Genomic DNA, 17,923 nt, shown 5'->3' on the forward strand with positions numbered 1-17,923 from the left:
CTTAATCCTGAAACACCACACCCAGCACGACCCCCTACAATGCCCGAACACTACTGCACTGCCCTAAACCCTGAACCACCACCCCCTGCTTGACCCCCTACATGACCCAAACACCACTGCACTGCCATAAACCTTGAAAGACCACCCCCCTGCATGCCCCTACACGGCCCGAACACTATTGCACTGCTCTAAAACCTGAAACACCACCCCCCTGCATGACCCCCTACACTGTGCGAACACCACTGCACTGCCCTAAAAACTGAAACACCATCCCCAGCATGACCCCCTACTCTGCCCGAACACCAATGCTCTGCCCTACAACCTAAAACACCAGCCCAAGCACGACCCCCTACACTGTCCGAACACCAATGCTCTGCACTATACTCTGAAACACCAGCCCCAGCACGAATACTACACTGCCCGAACACCACTGCTCTGCCCTAAACCCTGAAACACTAGCCCCAGCACAAACCCCTACACTGACCGAACACCACTGCACTGCCCTAAATCCTGAAACACCACACCCAGCACGACCCCCTACAATGCCCGAACACTACTGCACTGCCCTGAACCCTGAAACACCACCCCCTGCTTGACCCCCTACATGACACAAACACCACTGCACTGCCCTAAACCTTGAAAGACCACCCCCCTGCATGATCCCCTACACGGCCCAAGCACTATTGCACTGCCCTAAAACCTGAAACACCACCCCCCTGCACGACCCCCTACACTGTGCAAACACCACTGCACAGCCCTAAACCCTGAAACACCACCCCCAGCACGACCCCCTTCACTGCCCGAACACCACAGCACTGCCCTAAACCCTGAAACACCACCCCCTGCATGATCCCCTACACTGCCCGAACACCACTGCACTGTCCTAAACCCTAAAACACCACCCCAGCACGACCCCCTACACTACCCGAACACCACTGCTCTGCCCTAAACCCTGAAACACCAGCCCCAGCACAACCCCTACACTGCCAGAACACCACTGCTCTGCCCTAAACCCTGAAACACTAGCCCCAGCACGACCCCCTACACTACCACACAAATGCACTGCCCTAAACCCTGAGTCACTGGCCCCAGCACGACCCCTATACTGCCCGAACACCACTGCACTGCCCTAAACCCTGAAACACTAGCCCCAGCACGACACCCTACACTGCCTGAACACCATTGTACTGCCCTAAACCCTGAAACATCACCCAAGCATGACCCCCTACACTGCCCGAACACCACTGCACTGCCCCAAACCCTAGAACACCACCCCCAAGCATGACCCCCTACACTGCCCGAACACCACTGCACTGCCCTAAACCCTGAAATACCACCCCCAGCACGACCCCCTACACTGCCCGAACACCACAGCACTGCCTTAAACACTGAAACACCACCCCCCTGCATGATCCCCTACACTGCCCGAACACCACTGAACTGTCCTAAACCCTAAAACACTACCCCAGCATGACCCCCTACACTGCCTAAACACCACTGCTCGGCCCTAAACCCTGAAACACCAGCCCCAGCACAACCTCTACACTGCCCGAACACCACTGCTCTGCCCTAAACCCTAAGACACTAGCCCCAGCATGACCCCCTACACTACCACACAACTGCACTGCCCTAAACCCTGAGACTCTAGCCCCAGCATGACCCCTATACTGTCCGAACACCACTGCACTGCCCTAAACCCTGAAACACTAGCCCCAGCACGACACCCTACACTGCCCGAACACCATTGCACTGCCCTTAACCCTGAAACTCCACCCCAGCATGACCCCCTACACTACCCGAACACCACTGCACTGGCCTAAACCCTAAAACACCACCCCCAAGCATGACCCCCTACACTGACCGAACACCACTGCACTACCCTAAAATACCACCCTCAGCATAACCCCCTACACTGCCCGAACACCACTGCACTGCCCTAAACCCTGAAACACCAGCCCCAGAAAGACCCCCCTACACTGCCCGAACACCACAGCACTGACCTGAACCCTGAAACACCACCCCCAGCACGACCCCTTACACTGCCCGAACACCACTGCACTGCCCTAAACCCTGAAACACCACACCCAGCATGACCCCCTTTACTGCCCGAACACCACTGCACTGCCCTAAACCCTGAACCACCATCCCTAGCACGACCCCCTACAGTTCCCGAACACCACTGCACTGCCCTAAATCCTGAAACACCAGCCCCAGCACAACCCCCTACACTGCTCGAACACCACTGCACTTCCCTAAACCCTGAAACACCACCCCAGCAAGACCCCCACTGCTGCCCGAACACCACTGCCCTAAACCCTGAAACACCACCCCCCTGCATGACCCTCTACACTGCCCGAACACCACTGTACTGTCATAAACCCTAAAACACCAGCCCAGCACTACCCCCTACTCTGCCCGAACACGACTGTTCTGCCCTAAACCCTGAAACACCAGTCACAGCACAACCCATACACTGCCTGAATACCACTGCTCTGCCCTAAATGCTGAAACACTAGCCCCGGCAAGACCCCCTACACTGCCTGAACACCACTGCACTGCCCTAAACCCTGAAACACCACCCCTCTGCAGGACCCCCTACACGGCCCGAACACCACTGCAATGCCCTAAACCCTGCAACACCACCCCCCTGCACGACATTCTACACTGCCTGAACACCACTGCACTGCCCTAAACCCTGAAACACCACCCCCTGCACGACCCCCTACACTGCCCGAACACCACTGCCCTAATCCCTGAAACACCACCCCCAGCACGACCCCCTACACTGCCCAAATACCACTGCACTGCCCTAATCCCTGAAACACCACCCCCAGCACAACCCCCTTCACTGCTCGAACACCACTGCACTTCTCTATACCCTGAAACACCACCCGCAGCAAGACCCCCTACACTGCCCGAACACCACTGCCCTAAACCCTGAAACACCACCCCCAGCAAGACCGCCTACACTGACCGAACACCACTGCCCTGCCCTAAACCCTGAAACACCACCCCCTGCACGACCCCCTACACTGCCCGAACACCACTGCACTGCCCTAAACCCTGAAACACGAACCCCAGCACGACCCCCTACACTGCCCAAACATCACTGCACTGCCCTAAGCCCTGAAACCCTAGCCCCATCATGACCCCCTACACTGCCCGAACCTCCACTGCACTGCCCTAAACCCTGAAACACCACCCCCAGCACGAACCCCTACACTGACCGAACACCACTGCAATGCCCTAAACCCTGAAACACCACCCCAGCACGCACCCTACACTGCCCAAACACCACTGCACTGCCCTAAACCCTGAAACACCACCCCCAGCATGACCCCCTACACTGTCCGAACACCACTGATTTGCCCTAAACCTTGAAACACCATCTCCAGCACGACCCCCTACTCTGCCCAAACACCACTGCTCTGCCCCAAACCCTAAAACACCATCCCCCGCATGACCCCCATCACTGCTCGAACACCACTGCTCTCTCCTAAACCCTGAAACACCAGCCCCTGCACGACCCCCTACACTACCCCAACACCACTGCACTGCCATAAACCCTGAAACACCACCCCCAGCACGACACTCCTACACTGCCCGAACACCACTGCACTGCCCTAAACACTGAAACACCACCCTCAGCACGACCCTCTACACTGCCTGAACACCACTGCACTGCCCTGAACCATGAAACAACACCCTGAGCACGACCCCCTACACTGCCCAAACACCACTGCACTGCCCTAAGCCCTGAAACCCCCCCAGCACGATCCCCTAAACTGACTGAACACCACTGCACTGCCCTAAACCCTGAAAAACCACCCTCTGCACGACCCCCTTCACTGCCCAAACACAACTGCACTGCCCTAAACCCTGAAACACCATCCCCAGCATGACCCCCTACTCTGCCCGAACACCAATTCTCTGCCCTACAACCTAAAACACCAGCCCAAGCTCGACCCCCTACACTGCCCGAACACCAATGCTCTGCCCTAAACTCTGAAACACCAGCCCCAGCACGAACACTACACTGCCCGAACACCACTGCTCTGCCCTAAACCCTGAAACACTGGCCCCAGCACAAACCCCTACACTGCCAGAACACATCTGCACTGCCCTAAATCCTGAAACACCACACCCAGCACGACCCCCTACAATGCCCGAACACTACTGCACTGCCCTAAACCCTGAAACACCACCCCCTGCTTGACACCCTACATGACCCAAACACCACTGCACTGCCCTAAACCTTGAAAGACCACCCCCCTTCATGACCCCCTACACAGCCCGAACACTATTGCACTGCCCTAAAACCTGAAACACCACCCCCCTGCACGACCCCCTACACTGTGCGAACACCACTGCACTGCCCTAAATCCTGAAACACCATCCCCAGCACGACCCCCTACTCTGCCCGAACACCAATGCTCTGCCCTACTACCTAAAACACCAGCCCAAGCACGACCCCCTACACTGCCCGAACACCAATGCTCTGCCCTAAACTCTGAAACACCAGCCTCAGCATGAACACTACACTGCCCGAACACCACTGCTCTGCCCTAAACCCTGAAACACTAGCCCCAGCACAAACCCCTACACTGCACGAACACCACTGCACTGCCCTAAATCCTGAAACACCACCCCCTGCTTGACCCCCTACATGACCCAAACACCACTGCACTGCCCTAAACCTTGAAAGACCACCCCCCTGCATGACCCCCTACACGGCCCGAACACTATTGCACTGCCCTAAAACCTGAAACACCACCCCCCTGCACGACCCCCTACACTGTGCGAACACCACTGCACTGCCCTAAACCCTGAAACACCACCCCCAGCACGACCCCCTTCACTACCCGAACACCACAGCACTGCCCTAAACACTGAAACACCACCCCCTGCATGATCCCCTACACTGCCCGAACACCACTGCACTGTCCTAAACCCTAAAACACCACCCCAGCACGACCCCTACACTGCCCGAACACCACTGCTCTGCCCTAAACCCTGAAACACCAGCCCTAGCACAACCCCTACACTGCCCAAACACCACTGCACTGCCCTAAACCTTGAAAGACCACCCTCCTGCATGACCCCCTACACGGCCCGAACACTATTGCACTACCCTAAACCCTGAAACACCACCCCCAGCATGACCACCTTCACTGCCTGAACACCACAGCACTGCCCTAAACCCTGAAACACCACCCCCAGCAAGACCCCCTACACTGCCCGAACACCACTGCCCTAAACCCTGAAACACCACCCCCTGCAAGATCCCCTACACTGCCCGAACACCCCTGCCCTGCCCTAAACCCTGAAACACCACCCCTGCAAGACCCCCAACATGGCCTGAACACCACTGCACTGCTCTATACCATGAAACACCACCCCCAGCACGACCCCCCTACACTGCCCGAACTCCACTCATCTGCCCTAAACCCTGAAACACTAGCCCCTGCATGACCCCCTACAATACCCAAACACCACTGCACTGCCCTAAACCCTGAAACACCACCCCCAGCATGACCCCCCTACACTGCCCGAACACAACTGATCTGCCCTAAACCCTGAAACACTACCCCAGCACATCCCCCTGCTCTGCCCGAACACCACTGCTCTGCCCCAAACCCTGAAACACCATCCCCAGCATGACCCCAAACACTGCCCAAACACCAATGCACTGCCCTAAACCCTGAAACACCACCCCCTGCACGACTCCCTACACTGCCCGTACACCACTGCCCTAAACACTGAAACACCATCCCCAGCACAACCCCCTACACTGCCCAAACACCAGTGCACTGCCCTAAAGCCTGAAACACCACCCCCAGCATGACCCCCTACACTGCCCGAACACCACTGCACTGCCCTAAACCCTGAAACAGCACCCCCAGCACAACCCCCTACTCTGCCCGAACACCACTGCTCTGCCCTAAACCCTGAAACACCAGCCCCAGCATGACCCCCTACACTTCCCCAATACCACTGCACTGCCCTAAACCCTGGCACACAACCCCCCTACACTGCCCGAACACCACTGCACTGCCCTAAAGCCTGAAAAACCACCCCTAGCACGACCCCCAACACTGCCCAAACACCACTGCTCTTCCCTAAACCCTGAAACACCAGCCCCAGCATGTCCCCCTACACTACCCCAACACCACTGCACCGCCATAAACCCTGAAACACTACCCCCAGCACGTCCCCCTGCTCTGCCCGAACACCACTGCTCTGCCCCAAACCCTGAAACCCCATCCCCAGCATGACCCCAAACACTGCCCATACACCAATGCACTGCCCTAAACCCTGAAACACCACCCCCTGCACGACTCCCTACACTGCCCGTACACCACTGCCCTAAACACTGAAACACCACCCCCAGCACAACCCCCTACACTGCCCGAACACCAGTGCACTGCCCTAAACCCTGAAACACCACCCCCAGCATGACCCCCTACACTGCCCGAACACCACTGCACTGCCCTAAACCCTGAAACACCACCCCCAGCACAACCCCCTACTCTGCCCGAACACCACTGCTCTGCCCTAAACCCTGAAACACCAGCCCCAGCATGACCCCCTACACTTCCCCAATACCACTGCACTGCCCTAAACCCTGGCACACAACCCCCCTACACTGCCCGAACACCACTGCACTGCCCTAAAGCCTGAAAAACCACCCCTAGCACGACCCCCAACACTGCCCAAACACCACTGCTCTTCCCTAAACCCTGAAACACCAGCCACAGCATGTCCCCCTACACTACCCCAACACCACTGCACCGCCATAAACCCTGAAACACAACCCTCAGCACGACCCCCCCTACACTGACCGAACACCACTGCTCTGCCCTAAACCCTGAAACACCACCCCCAGCATGACCCCCTACACTGCCCAAACACCACTGCACTGCCCTAAACCCTGAAACACCAGCCCTAGCCAACCCCTACACTGTCCGAACACCACTGCTCTGCCCTAAACCCTGAAACACTAGCCAGAGCACGTTCCCTACACAGCCCGAACACCACTGCACTGCCCTAAACCCTGAAACACCACCCCCAGCACGACCACCTACACTGCCCGAACAACACTGCAATGCCATAAACCCTGAAACACCACCCCCAGCACGAACCCCTACACTGCAAAAACACCAGTGTGCTGCCCTAAACCCTGAAACGCCACCCCCAGCAAGACCCCCTACACTGCCCGAACACCACTGCCCTAAACCCTGAAACAACACCCCCTGCAAGATCCCCCTACACTGCCCGAACACCACTGCCCTGCCCTAAACCCTGAAACACCACCCCCTGAAAGACCCCCTACACTACCCAAACACCACTGCACTACCCTATACCCTGAAACACCACCCCCAGCATGACACTCCTACACTGCCCGAACACCACTGCACTGCCCTAAACACTGAAACACCACCCTCAGCACGACCCCCTACACTGCCCGAACACCACTGCACTGCCCTAAACCATGAAACAACACCCTCAGCACGACCCCCTACACTGCCCAAACACCACTGCACTGCCCAAAACCCTGAAACCCCCCAGCACGATCCCCTACACTGACTGAACACCACTGCACTGCCCTAAACCCTGAAACACCACCCCCTGCACGACCCACTTCACTTCCCAAACACAACTGCACTGCCCTAAACCCTGAAACACCATCCCCAGCACGACCCCCTACTCTGCCCGAACACCAATGCTCTGCCCTACAACCTAAAACACCAGCCCAAGCACGACCCCCTACACTGCCCGAACACCAATGCTCTGCCCTAAACTCTGAAACACCAGCCCCAGCACGAACACTACACTGCCCGAACACCACTGCTCTGCCCTAAACCCTGAAACATTAGCCCCAGCACAAACCCCTACACTGCCCGAACACCACTGCACTGCCCTAAATCCTGAAACACCACACCCAGCACGACCCTCTACAATGCCTGAACACTACTGCACTGCCCTAAACCCTGAAACACAACCCCCTGCTTGACCCCCTACATGACCCAAACACCACTGCACTGCCCGAAACCTTGAAAGACCACCCCCCTGCATGACCCCCTACACGGCCCGAACACTATTGCACTGCCCTGAAACCTGAAACACCACCACCCTGCACGACCCCCTACACTGTGCGAACACCACTGCACTGCCCTAAACCCTGAAACACCATCCCCAGCACGACCCCCTACTCTGCCCGAACACCAATGCTCTGCCCTACAACCTAAAACACCAGCCCAAGCACGACCACCTACACTGCCCGAACACCAATGCTCTGCCCTAAACTCTGAAACACCAGCCCCAGCACGAACACTACACTGCCCGAACACCACTGCTCTGCCCTAAACCCTGAAACACTAGCCCCAGCACAAACCCCTACACTGCCCGAACACCACTGCACTGCCCTAAATTCTGAAACACCACACCCAGCATGACCCCCTACAATGCCTGAACACTACTGCACTGCCCTAAACCCTGAAACACCACCCCCTGCTTGACCCCCTACATGACCCAAACACCACTGCACTGCCCTAAACCTTGAAAGACCACCCCCCTGCATGACCCCCTACACGGCCCGAACACTATTGCACTGCCCTAAAACCTGAAACACCACCACCCTGCACGACCCCCTACACTGTGTGAACACCACTGCACTGCCCTAAACCCTGAAACACCACCCCCAGCACGACCCCCTTCACTGCCCGAGCACCACAGCACTACCCTAAACTTTGAAACACCACCCCCTGCATGATCCCCTACACTGCCTGAACACCACTGCACTGTCCTAAACCCTAAAACACCACCCCAGCACGACCCCCTACACTGCCCGAACACCACTGCTCTGCCCTAAACCCTGAAACACCAGTCCCAGCACAACCCCTACACTGCCCGAACACCACTGCTCTGCCCTAAACCCTGAAACACTAGCCCCAGCATGACCCACTACACTACCACACAAATGCACTGCCCTAAACCCTGAGTCACTAGCCCCAGCACGACCCCCTATACTGCCCGAACACCACTGCACTGCTCTAAACCCTGAAACACTAGCCCCAGCACGACACCCTACACTGCCCGTACACCATTGTACTGCCCTAAACCCTGAAACATCACCCAAGCATGACCCCCTACACGGCCCGAACACCACTGCACTGCCCCAAACCCTAAAACACCACCCCCAATCATGACCCCCTACACTGCCCGAACATCACTGCACTGCCCTAAACCCTGAAATACCACCCCCAGCACGACCCCCTACACTGCCTGAACACCACGGCACTGCCCTAAACCCTGAAACACCAGACCCAGCACGACCCCCCTACTCTGCCCGAACACTACTGCACTGCCCAAACCCTGAAACACCACCCCCAGCACGACCCCCTACACTGCCCGAACACCACTGCACTGCCCTAAACCCTGAAACACCACCCCCAACATGACCCCCTACACTGCCTGAACACCTCTGCACTGCCCTAATCCCTGAAATACCACCCCCAGCACGACCCCCTACACTGCCCGAACACCACAGCACTGCCCTAAACCCTGAAACCCCACCCCCCTGTATGATCCCCTACACTGCCTGAACACCACTGCACTGGCTTAAACCCTAAAACACCACCCCAGCACGACCCCCTACACTGCCCGAACACCACTGCTCTGCCCTAAACCCTGAAACACCAGCCCCAGCACAATCCCTACACTACCCGAACACCACTGCTCTGCCCTAAACCCTAAAACACTAGCCCCAGCACGACCCCCTACACTACCACACATCTGCACTGCCCTAAACCCTGAAACACCAGCCCCAGCATGACCCCCTTCACTGCCCGAACACCACTGCACTGACCTAAACCCTGAAACACCATCCCTAGCACAACCCCCTACAGTTCCCGAACACCACTGCACTGCCCTAAACCCTGAAACACCACCCCCAGCACAACCCCCTACACTGCTCGAACACCACTGCACTTCCGTAAACCCTGAAACACCATCCCAGCAAGACCCCCACCACTGCCTGAACACCACTGCCCTAAACCCTGAAACAAAACCCCCCTGCATGACCCTCTACACTGCCCGAACACCACTGTACTGTCATAAACCCTAAAACACCAGCCCAGCACGACCCCCTACACTGCCCGAACACGACTGTTCTGCCCTAAACCCTGAAACACCAGCCACAGCGCAACCCATACACTGCCCGAATACCACTGCTCTGCCCTAAATGCTGAAACACTAGCCCCAGCAAGACCCCCTACACTGCCTGAACACCACTACACTGCCCTAAACCCTGAAACACCACCCCTCTGCAGGACACCCTACACGGCCCAAACACCACTGCAATGCCCTAAACCCTGCAACACCACCCCCCTGCACTACCTTCTACACTGCCTGAACACCACTGCACTGCCCTAAACCCTTAAACACCACCCCCTGCACGACCCCCTACACTGCCCGAACACCACTGCCCTAATCCCTGAAACACCACCCCTAGCACGACCCCCTACACTGCCCAAACACCACTGCACTGCCCTAAACCCTGAAACACCGCCCCCAGCACAACCCCCTACACTGCTCGAACACCACTGCACCTCTCTAAACCCTGAAACACCACCCCCAGCGAGACCCCCTACACTGCCTGAACACCACTGCCCTAAACCCTGAAACACCACCCCCAGCAAGACCTCCTACACTGACCGAACACCACTGCCCTGCCCTAAACCCTGAAACACCACCCCCTGCACGACCCCCTGCAAGACCCCCTACACTGCCCGAACACCACTGCACTGCCCTAAACCCTGAAACACGAGCCCCAGCACGACCCCCTACACTGCCCGAACATCACTGCACTGCCCTAAGCCCTGAAACACTAGCCCCAGCACGAGCCCAACACTGCCGGAACACCACTGCACTGCCCTAAACCCTAAAATACCACCCCCAGCACGACCTCTAACACTGCCCATACACCACTGCACTGCCCTAAACCGTGAAACACCACCCCCAGAACGACCCCCTACACTGCCCGAACACCACTGCACTGGCCTTAACCCTGAAACACCACCCCCAACAAGACCCCCTACACTGCCCGAACACCACTGCCCTAAACCATGAAACACCACCCCCAGCAAGACCCCCTACACTGCCAGAACACCACTGCCCTGCCCTAAAACCTAAAACACCACCCCCTGCACGACCCCCTACACAGCCCGAACACCACTGCACTGCCCTAAACTCTGAAACACCAGCCCCAGCACGACCCCCTACACTGCCCGAACACCACTGCTCTGCCCTAAACTCTGAAACACCAGCCCCAGCATGACCCCTACACTGCCCGAACACCACTGCTCTGCCCTGAAACGTGATATACTATCCCCAGCATGACCCCCTACACTGCCAGAACATACTGCACTGTCCTAAATCCTGAAACACCACCCCCTGCATGACCCCCTACACTGCCCGAACACCACTGCCCTAAACCCTGAAACACCACCCCCAGCACGACCCCCTACACTGCCCAAACACCACTGCACTGCCCTAAACCCTGAAACAACACTCCCCGCAAGACCCCCTACACTGCCTGAACACCACTGCCCTAAATCCTGAAAAACATCCTCCAGCAAGACCCCCTACACTGCCTGAACACCACTGCCCTGCCCTAAACCCTGAAACACCACCCCCTGCACGGCCACCAACACTGCCCGAACACCACTGCACTGCCCAAAACCCTGAAACACCAACCCCAGCATGACCCCCTACTCTGCCCGAACACCACTGCTCTGCCCTAAACACTGAAACACTAGTCCCAGCAAAATCCCCTACACTGCCCGAACACCACTGCACTGCCCTAAACCCTGAAACACCACCCCCAGCATGACCCCCTACAATTCCCAAACACCACTGCACTGCCCTAAACCCTGAAACACAATCCACAACACGACCCCCTACACTCCCCAAACACCAATGCACTGCCATAATCCCTGAAACACCACCCCCCTGCATTACCCCCTACACAGCCCGAACACCACTGCACTGCCCTAAACCCTGAAACACCACCCCCTGCACGACCCCTACACATCCCAAACACCACTGCACTGCCCTAAACCCTGAAACACCACCCTCTGCACAACCCCCTTCACTGCCCGAACACCACTGAACTGCCCTAAACCCTGAAACACCACCCCCAGCACGACCCCCTACACTGCCCAAACACCACTGCAGTGCCCTAAACCCTGAAACACCACACCCCTGCATGACCCCCTACACTGTCCGAACACCACTGCACTGTCCCAAACCCTAAAACACCACCCCAGCATTACCCCCTACACTGTCCAAACACCATTGCTCTGCCCTAAACCCTGAAACACCACCCCAGCACAACCCCTATACTGCCCGAACACCGCTGCTCTGCCCTAAACCCTGAAACACTGGCCCCAGCACGACCCCCTACACTTCCCGAACACCACTGCACTGACCTAAACCCTGAAAACCTACTCCCAGCACAACCCCCTACACTGCCCGAACACCACTGCACTGCCCTAAACCCTGAAACACCACTCCCAGCATGACCCCCTACAATGCCCCAACACAACTGCTCTGCCCTAAACCCTGAAACACCACCCCCAGCAAGACCACCTGCACTGCCCAAACACCACTGAACTGCCCTAAACCCTGAAACACCACCCCCTGTACGATCCCCTACACTGTTCGAACACAACTGCTCTGCCCTAAGCCCTGAAACACCACCCCCAGCAATACCCCTAACACTGCCCAAACACCACTGCCCTAAACCCTGAAACACCACCCCCAGCACGACCCCCTACAATGCCCAAACACCACTGCACTGCCCTAAACCCTGAAACACAATCCACAACACGACCCCCTACACGCCCCAAACACCAATGCACTACCATAATCCCTGAAACACCACCCCCCTGCATTACCCCCTACACAGCCCGAACACCACTGCACTGCCCTAAACCCTGAAACACCACCCCCTGCACGACCCCTACACATCCCAAACACCACTGCACTGCCCTAAACCCTGAAACACCACCCTCTGCACAACCCCCTTCACTGCCCGAACACCACTGAACGGCCCTAAACCCTGAAACACCACCCCCAGCACGACCCCCTACACTGCCCAAACACCACTGCAGTGCCCTAAACCCTGAAACACCACACCCCTGCATGACCCCCTACATTGTCCGAACACCACTGCACTGCCCTAAACCCTGAAACACCACTCCCAGCATGACCCCCTACAATGCCCCAACACAACTGCTCTGCCCTAAACCCTGAAACACCACCCCCAGCAAGACCACCTGCACTGCCCAAACACCACTGAACTGCCCTAAACCCTGAAACACCACCCCCAGCACAACCCCCTACACTGCCCGAACACCACTGCACTGCCCTAAACCCTAAAACACCACCCCCCTGTACGATCCCCTACACTGTTCGAACACAACTGCTCTGCCCTAAGCCCTGAAACACCACCCCCAGCATGACCCCCTACACTGCCCTAGCACCACTGCAGTGCTCTAAACCCTGAAACACCACCCTCAGCAAAACCCCCTACACTACCCGAACACCACTGCCCTAAACCCTGAAACACCACCCCCAGTACGACCCCCCTACACTGCCCGAACACCACTGATCTGACCTAAACCCTGAAACACCAACCAAGCATGACCCCCTACTCTGCCCGAACACCACTGCTCTTCCCCAAACCCTAAAACACCTACTACAGCACGACCCCCTATACTGCCTGAATACCACTGCACTGCCCTAAACACTGAAACACCACCCCCAGCATGACCCCCTACTCTGCCCGAACACCACTGCACTGCCCTAAACACTGAAACACCACCACCAGCACGACCCCTACACTGCCAGAACGCCACTGCACTGCCCTAAACCGTAAAACACCACCCCCAGCATAACCCCCTACACTGTCCGAACTCCACTGCACTGCCCGAGACCGTGAAACAACACCCCCAGCACGACCCCCCTACACTGCCCAAACACCACTGCACTGCCCTAAACCCTGAAACACCACCCCCAGCATGACCCCCTACACTGCCCGAACACCACTGCCCTAAACCCTAAAACACTAGCCCCAGCATGACCCCCTACACTGTCCGAACACCACTGCACTGCCCTAAACCCTGAAACACCACCCCAGCATGACCCCTTACACTACCCGAACACCACTGCACTGGCCTAAACCCTGAAACACCAGCCCCAGAAAGACCCCCCTACACTGCCCGAACACCACTGCACTGCCCTGAACCCTGAAACACCACCCCCAGCACGACCTACTACATTGCCCGAACACAACTGCACTGCCCTAAACCCTGAAACACCACCCCCTGCACAACCCCCTACACTGCTTGAACACCACTGCACTTCCCTAAACCCTGAAACACCAACCCAGCAAGACCCCCTACACTGCCCGAACACCACTGCCCTAAACCCTGAAACACCACCCCCCTGCATGACTCTCTACACTGCCCGAACACCACTGTACTGTCATAAACCCTAAAACACCAGCCCAGCACGACCCCCTTCACAGCCCGAACACGACTGTTCTGCCCTAAACCATGAAACACCAGCCACAGCACAACCCCTACACTGCCCGAATACCACTGCTCTGCCCTAAATGCTGAAACACTAGCCCCACAAAGACCCCTACACTGCCTGAACACCACTGCACTGCCCTAAACCCTGAAACACCACCCCTCTGCAGGACCCCCTACACGGCCCGAACACCACTGCAATGCCCTAAACCCTGCAACACCACCCCCCTGCATGACCTTCTACACTGTCTGAACACCACTGCACTGCCCTAAACCCTGAAACACCACACCCAGCACGATCCCCTACACTGACTGAACACCACTGCACTGCCCTAAACCCTGAAACACCACCCCCTGCACGACCCACTTCACTTCCCATACACAACTGCACTGCCCTAAACCCTGAAACACCATCCCCAGCACAACCCCCTACTCTGCCCGAACACCAATGCTCTGCCCTACAACCTAAAACACCAGCCCAAGCACGACCCCCTACACTGCCCGAACACCAATGCTCTGCCCTAAACTCTGAAACACCAGCCCCAGCACGAACACTACACTGCCCGAACACCACTGCTCTGCCCTAAACCCTGAAACATTAGCCCCAGCACAAACCCCTACACTGCCCGAACACCACTGCACTGCCCTAAATCCTGAAACACCACACCCAGCACGACCCTCTACAATGCCCGAACACTACTGCACTGCCCTAAACCCTGAAACACAACCCCCTGCTTGACCCCCTACATGACCCAAACACCACTGCACTGCCCGAAACCTTGAAAGACCACCCCCCTGCACGACCCCCTACACGGCCCGAACACTATTGCACTGCCCTGAAACCTGAAACACCACCACCCTGCACGACCCCCTACACTGTGCGAACACCACTGCACTGCCCTAAACCCTGAAACACCATCCCCAGCACAACCCCCTACTCTGCCCGAACACCAATGCTCTGCCCTACAACCTAAAACACCAGCCCAAGCACGACCACCTACACTGCCCGAACACCAATGCTCTGCCCTAAACTCTGAAACACCAGCCCCAGCACGAACACTACACTGCCCGAACACCACTGCTCTGCCCTAAACCCTGAAACACTAGCCCCAGCACAAACCCCTACACTGCCCGAACACCACTGCACTGCCCTAAATTCTGAAACACCACACCCAGCATGACCCCCTACAATGCCTAAACACTACTGCACTGCCCTAAACCCTGAAACACCACCCCAGCATGACCGCTTACACTACCCGAACACCACTGCACTGGCCTAAACCCTGAAACACCAGCCCCAGAAAGACCCCCCTACACTGCCCGAACACCACTGCACTGCCCTGAACCCTGAAACACCACCCCCAGCACGACCTACTACATTGCCCGAACACAACTGCACTGCCCTAAACCCTGAAACACCACCCCCAGCACAACCCCCTACACTGCTTGAACACCACTGCACTTCCCTAAACCCTGAAACACCAACCCAGCAAGACCCCCTACACTGCCCGAACACCACTGCCCTAAACCCTGAAACACCACCCCCCTGCATGACCCTCTACACTGCCCGAACACCACTGTACTGTCATAAACCCTAAAACACCAGCCCAGCACGACCCCCTTCACAGCCCGAACACGACTGTTCTGCCCTAAACCATGAAACACCAGCCACAGCACAACCCCTACACTGCCCGAATACCACTGCTCTGCCCTAAATGCTGAAACACTAGCCCCACAAAGACCCCCTACACTGCCTGAACACCACTGCACTGCCCTAAACCCTGAAACACCACCCCTCTGCAGGAACCCCTACACGGCCCGAACACCACTGCAATGCCCTAAACCCTGCAACACCACCCCCCTGCACGACCTTCTACACTGTCTGAACACCACTGCACTGCCCTAAACCCTGAAACACCACACCCAGCACGATCCCCTACACTGACTGAACACCACTGCACTGCCCTAAACCCTGAAACACCACCCCCTGCACGACCCACTTCACTTCCCAAACACAACTGCACTGCCCTAAACCCTGAAACACCATCCCCAGCACGACCCCCTACTCTGCCCGAACACCAATGCTCTGCCCTACAACCTAAAACACCAGCCCAAGCACGACCACCTACACTGCCCGAACACCAATGCTCTGCCCTAAACTCTTAAACACCAGCCCCAGCACGAACACTACACTGCCCGAACACCACTGCTCTGCCCTAAACCCTGAAACACTAGCCCCAGCACAAACCCCTACACTGCCCGAACACCACTGCACTGCCCTAAATTCTGAAACACCACACCCAGCATGACCCCCTACAATGCCTAAACACTACTGCACTGCCCTAAACCCTGAAACACCACCCCAGCATGACCGCTTACACTACCCGAACACCACTGCACTGGCCTAAACCCTGAAACACCAGCCCCAGAAAGACCCCCCTACACTGCCCGAACACCACTGCACTGCCCTGAACCCTGAAACACCACCCCCAGCACGACCTACTACATTGCCCGAACACAACTGCACTGCCCTAAACCCTGAAACACCACCCCCAGCACAACCCCCTACACTGCTTGAACACCACTGCACTTCCCTAAACCCTGAAACACCAACCGAGCAAGACCCCCTACACTGCCCAAACACCACTGCCCTAAACCCTGAAACACCACCCCCCTGCATGACCCTCTACACTGCCCGAACACCACTGTACTGTCATAAACCCTAAAACACCAGCCCAGCACGACCCCCTTCACAGCCCGAACACGACTGTTCTGCCCTAAACCATGAAACACCAGCCACAGCACAACCCCTACACTGCCCGAATACCACTGCTCTGCCCTAAATGCTGAAACACTAGCCCCACAAAGACCCCCTACACTGCCTGAACACCACTGCACTGCCCTAAACCCTGAAACACCACCCCTCTGCAGGACCCCCTACACGGCCTGAACACCACTGCAATGCCCTAAACCCTGCAACACCACCCCCCTGCACGGCCTTCTACACTGTCTGAACACCACTGCACTGCCCTAAACCCTGAAACACCACACCCAGCACGATCCCCTACACTGACTGAACACCACTGCACTGCCCTAAACCCTGAAACACCACCCCCTGCACGACCCACTTCACTTCCCAAACACAACTGCACTGCCCTAAACCCTGAAACACCATCCCCAGCACGACCCCCTACTCTGCCCGAACACCAATGCTCTGCCCTACAACCTAAAACACCAGCCCAAGCATGACCCCCTACACTGCCCGAACACCACTGCTCTGCCCTAAACCCTGAAACATTAGCCCCAGCACAAACCCCTACACTGCC

The sequence above is a fragment of the Triturus cristatus genome, chromosome 1_1, assembly GCF_964204655.1.
Source record: "Triturus cristatus chromosome 1_1, aTriCri1.1, whole genome shotgun sequence".
Taxonomy (NCBI): domain Eukaryota; kingdom Metazoa; phylum Chordata; class Amphibia; order Caudata; family Salamandridae; genus Triturus; species Triturus cristatus.